The sequence below is a fragment of the Lotus japonicus genome, chromosome 4, assembly GCF_012489685.1.
Source record: "Lotus japonicus ecotype B-129 chromosome 4, LjGifu_v1.2".
In the NCBI taxonomy this organism is placed as follows: Eukaryota; Viridiplantae; Streptophyta; class Magnoliopsida; order Fabales; family Fabaceae; genus Lotus; species Lotus japonicus.
In genome coordinates, this window is record NC_080044.1 from 66,441,799 (window position 1) to 66,447,314 (window position 5,516).

The window sequence follows — 5,516 nt, forward strand, 5'->3', positions numbered from 1 at the left end:
GACCTTTTGAGAAAATGAGCTTTTGCAAAGCTCGAACTGCATCGGGGTTCCCAAGCCCCCTGCAATTTAAAAAAAACTTAAACGCTCCTAAGCTAGGTGTCCCTCTACCACAAAAAATTTCCCCACTCATCCACCCACACTTCTCTCAACTGACGATATTCAGTTTTTCAATTCCTCAACCTTCCCGCTTGATTTTCACATTTAGCTAGGTTTTCAATTCTTTCAAATATTTCTATTTAGTCTCTCTCTTGCCCATTTCTATTTCTTTGTCATTTGCCTGCCTTCATGTGTGGTGTGGGTGATATTGTAAGGTTTGAATATCCTTGTCTTTCTAGTTTCTTCTACTTCTATATTTTCTTTCAGTACGTTTTTTCTTCCAATTTCTAACTTTTTTTTAATTTTTTGTCATTTCTCTTATTCCTTCTTCCCTTGACCTGAAATTTGGAGACGAATTGAAGGACAAACTTTTGGATGATGTTGTTGCTTCTTTACGGGTAAGGCTCATGGTTTTATGGGTAGTTCTGAAATATCAGTGAGGTGGGTGCAGGCCTGTGTATCAAGGGGATGCTTATTTTGGATGGGATGCGCCAATGACTGTGGCGCTGTGCATTATATGATTTGGCCCATTGCTGTCTCTGTTCCCCTTTTCTTATTGGTCCCCTGTTTTAACTTGACTTCTTGGCCTCTCTTTCCATGTATTTCCTCTGGCTCTATTTCTTTTTCTTTTTCTAATTCCTGTACTGTTATTTGACGACCGCCACAACTTCTGCAGTTGGTTACTAATATATATGGCCTATCCAAAAATAAAATCTTACACCTCCATTAAAGTAACTCATGGAACTATTTTATTTGCAGGGTCAGAGTATGAGTACAGAGACAATAGAGGATTGTAGATAAGGGGGCTAAGATAGAGTTTGAGTATGTTTCAAATGGTGGTTTTTTACTTCAATTTCCCCGATTCAAAATACTAGAACAACAAGAAGAGTTGGAGAATGATGACATAAAGAGTATAGATCCATTGCTAAGGAAATTGGACTATATTTTTCATATGACAATGGGGAGGAGCGAAGGTGAAAAAATTACTATTAAAAATGGGGTTGTCTAAATAACCCTAGTTAAAAATTGGGTTAAATCACCCTTGATGAGGTGTTCCAATAATATCACAACAGGTGTCTTTATTAATCAACTCATTTTATTAAAAGGTTAAATATGCTTTAGTCCCTAAACTTAAACTGAAATTAGAATTTTGTCCCAACAAAAGTAGATTATTGAAGGGGTCTCCCTAATAAATAAATTGTCCCTTCATTCTTCATCATTTTCAACCCTTAGTCTAAAAATTAATATCATCTTCATCCTTCCATCATCTTCATCATTTTCAACCCAAAACAACCAAGATTCATCCCATCCAAATCCAGATTAAGAGAAACATAATTTCATCTTCATCATCACCATTCATCTTCTTCTTCTCCATCATGATCATCATCAACCCACCATACCCACATCCACAAACCCCCCAAAAACATAATTTCAATTTTTCGCCACCACCAGCAACCTCGCCCATTTCCACCAAACACCACCACCACCCACAGAGCCCCCACTGAAACCCAAACCCCACCCCAACCCCACCGAACCCACCTCCACTTCCACGCCTACCAAAATTGATATGCAGAGTGAAACTAACCTCATCCTCTGCAGCGCAATGATACTTATGAGCTAGTTCAGAAACTGGAATCTCCGCTGAAGCTTAAGTACTGTTTCTCGGCAATCCTCCAACGACGCCATTTCAGCCAATCGACGAAGCTGGTGAAGTTCAGAGCGGAGAGCCTTGTGGAAGCAAACAAAGAAGAGTATAGGAGCATCGAGGAGTGAAAACCGCGACAGAAGATCCTGCTCAGCAGCATCGTGCTCCTCCTCCTCTTCTCTATCGGACAAGGAAGGATCGTCGTCGGCGCCGTCCATCGGCGAAAGTTTCGGCAACCACCATCAACGGCGAGGGAGAGCAAAGGGAAGTTGGGCATGAAGAGAGGAACTGAATTTATCTGGATCGGTGATGTAATTTAGGGACAAACCATTTATTTTGGTTCAGACTCTTTTCCGATTTCCATAAACCATTGCTTGTTTTGGTCTGATCCATTTGATGGCTTTCAATGTAGCGTTGTGATCCTATTCGAACGAATCCTTTTGTTTTGAATTGCTTTGCTACTGATTCTGTAATGAAGTATTGCAATCTCATTGTAAATAATGTGTCGCAATTTTGGTAAAAGAAAATCAACAAAATTCTGGGTTTGATTTCTCAATCTCCTTGGGAGGTGTTGAGGTTATAGGTTGTGCTTTGATGAATCTGGGTTTGGGTGGGGTTTGTGGACGTGGGTATAGTGGGTTGATGATGATGATGAAGGAGAAGAAGATGAAGGGTGATGATGAAGATGAAATTATGTTTTTCTTAATCTGGATTTGGACGGGATGAATCTGAGTTGTTTTGGGTTGAAAATGATGAAGATGATGAGAAGGATGAAGATGGTATTAATTTTTGGAGTAAGGATAGAAGGGACAATTTATTTGGTGGTATAACTTTACACAAGGAAATCCTTGTGCATATTAGGGACAAAATTCAAATTTCGGTTTAAGTTTAGGGACTAAAACATATTTAACCTTTTAATAAAATGAGTTGGATTAATAAAGACACATGTTGTAATATTATTGGAACACCCCACCAAGGGTGATTTAACCCAATTTTTAGCTAGGGTTATTTAGACAACCCCATTAAAAATACTTGAAAAAAAACTGTGAAAAAAATATAAATAAATAAATTTATAATTTTGTAAATAAAAAATTACAATAACAACAAAAGAGTAATCACTAATTTAGAATGATAAATAGTGATGAAAAAGTAATCAGCTTGTCTACAAGCATTTGTGACGACTTTTTTTTGTCATAATTGGATATTACAATAAGTGGCGATTAAATAGTCACTATTAATACTTGTATTTGTGACGATTTATTTTTGTCATAAATGAATAATATTATTAGTAACGATTAATTGGTCATTATTAATATTTGCATTTGTGACGATTTTTTTGTCATTATTGCATATACATATTAGTGACAATATCATCGTCACAATAAAATTCAACATCAGTGACGATTAAAAATATCATCACTAATGTATTAGTGACTCGAGTATTAGTGACGATTAAAAATTTTGTCACAAAATACTCATAGTGACGATTTTTTATACTTTTAATGACGAAAATGATAGTCACTAAAAGCATTAATTCTTGTAGTGCTGTGTATAAGCAGAAATTCTAAGAAAGCCATACTTCTACAGCTACAAACAATTGTATTTTTGTTCGTTCATCAAGAAATAAAATGCTTCTACACATGTTGCACAGTTGAAGTATGCAAATAATTTAGTTTTAGACAGTGAATTGCCTGCAATGTTTTCCCAAGTCCCATTTCATCTGCTAAAAGAGCACGACCTCCATGCTGCAATATAAACCTGAAAACAAATAAATAACGACTAAAATCAAGGCATAGTAGAAGAACAAGTTAGGAAGGAAAGACATGGAAGATAAACCACAATAACTCATCCATATCATACAAGAATGGTGGGAGAAAGGTGAGTATACCTAACACCTTCTCGCTGAAATGGCAAAAGCTTTGATTCAACATCGCTAGGGATCTTGTCGTATCGACCTTGCAGTAAAGTCAGCAAAAAATAGAAACTTCAGAATTTTTTAGGGAAAAAGATAGATGCATAAATCATTTGTAGGTCTAGAGAAAAGGAAACAAAAATCCTGATAATCAAAACATTCAGCAATCAGCATGTACCTTGAAGATCTGGAACAGCAGATGCAGCGGTAATGGCCTGCTGCACTAAAGGATCTACGTAAAAATACAATTGTTTGTAGCTGTAGAAGTATGGCCTTCTCAGAATTTCTGCTTATACACGCTAGCGTGTTTGGTTCAGAAGTTAAAAATGTTATTCTGCAAAACCATTTTAGCAATATATTAGAAAGGTTTAATAACATTTTTTGTCTCTCACTTATCACGATTTAACAGTTCTGGTCCCTTAAGGAATTTATTAGTCTACAACGTCCCTCACGTTACTAACTGTTGCAGTTTTGGTTTTTTGTCAACTTTTATCCAATATTTAACGATTTTTAATTAAAAAAAATTAAAAACAAGGCTTGAAGAACAGTTTTATGTTTTCTAATTAACAATTTTATGGTTTATTATTTTTCTTAATTAATTTTTTGATAAAAAACTCGTTAATATTGAATGGAAGTCTCTGGTTCGCTGACTGGAGTGGAAAGGGTGCACTAGGTGCAGTAGTCCCATATGTTCACATATCAGATACTGATAAATGCTTACATGATATCATGCATGGAGGCTCGTGGGATGTTAGCAGGTTAAACACGATTATCCCACCGGACTATACTAGCGTCCTGAATCAGATGAGACCTATCGTGACGCCAAATGTTAGAGATTGCTGGTCTTGGCAGCCTCATGAGTCAGGCATGTACTCTGTGGCTGCAGGCTATGATTGGCTTCGCACTAGGGAGGAAGAGGATCCTAATACAGAGGAGTGGAGCTGGGTGTGGAAGATAAAGGCGCCGGAAAAGATTCGTGTGTTTATTTGGCTTCTGCTGCATAATGGCATTCAAGTTAATGATAAACGGTTTGCTTGTCATTTGGCACAATCCCCTGCGTGTTCTCGGTGCTCACATCCTGTAGAGGACAGGTTGCATTGCTTAAGGGATTTCCCTCACTCAATGGAGGTGTGGCGGCGGCTTAATGCTTTGGCGTGGCCAAATTTCTATGCGCAGGACATTCGCAGCTGGGTGCAGGTTCTAGTTAAAGGCCGAGCATCAATGCTCTTCATGGCTGGTCTCTGGGGGCTTTGGCGGTGGCGCAATGAAATGGTGCTTGGTGATAGGAACTGGACGATTGATTTTGTGGTCCAGTGGATCCGGGGAGAGGAGCGCGATTACCACAACCTCCTAGGTGCAGGCACTGGTTCTCTCCATGGGATGATGCAGGTGGCAAAGTGGCTACCTCCCCCCCCCAGGCTACTACTCGCTGACAGTTGATGGCGCGTTCAGTCGCACACACAACAGGATGGGAATCGGAGGGGTAATCCGGGATAGCACAACAGCCTGGATTTTGGGATTCTATGCTGGTGATGTCGGAGGGGACCCCATGATTGCTGAGATTCGAGCTATGATGGTAGGTTTGAAGCTTGCTTGGGCCAGGAACATTCGCGCTCTCTACTGTGAGACAGATTGCAAAGAGCTCGTGAAGGCTCTTCAGGATAAGAACTATGGGTACCATGTTCATGCCTCCGAACTACAAGGGATTCATTTGCTCCTCAGTAGACAGTGGACAGTCAAGCTCCGGTTTATTTCGCGAGAGGCGAATGGTCCAGCGGATTGTCTTGCGGGTGAAGGTGCTCGTTTGCATTGTGCTCGAATGGATTTCGTGGACCCACCTAGTGTGGTCGCTCCCTTCTTGGC

At 39.3% G+C, this 5,516-nt stretch overlaps 1 long non-coding RNA gene across 1 annotated transcript; it reads right to left on the bottom strand.

Annotated features, from left to right (window-relative positions):
* Nucleotides 1-3,426: 3,426 nt before the first annotated feature.
* On the bottom strand, nt 3,427-3,863 carry LOC130711417 (uncharacterized). The gene is made up of 3 exons (XR_009010690.1): nt 3,832-3,863; nt 3,630-3,696; nt 3,427-3,499 (listed from the first exon to the last, which is right to left on the bottom strand). It is a non-coding gene; the product is annotated as an uncharacterized LOC130711417 (long non-coding RNA).
* Between the last annotated feature and the right edge of the window lie 1,653 nt (nt 3,864-5,516).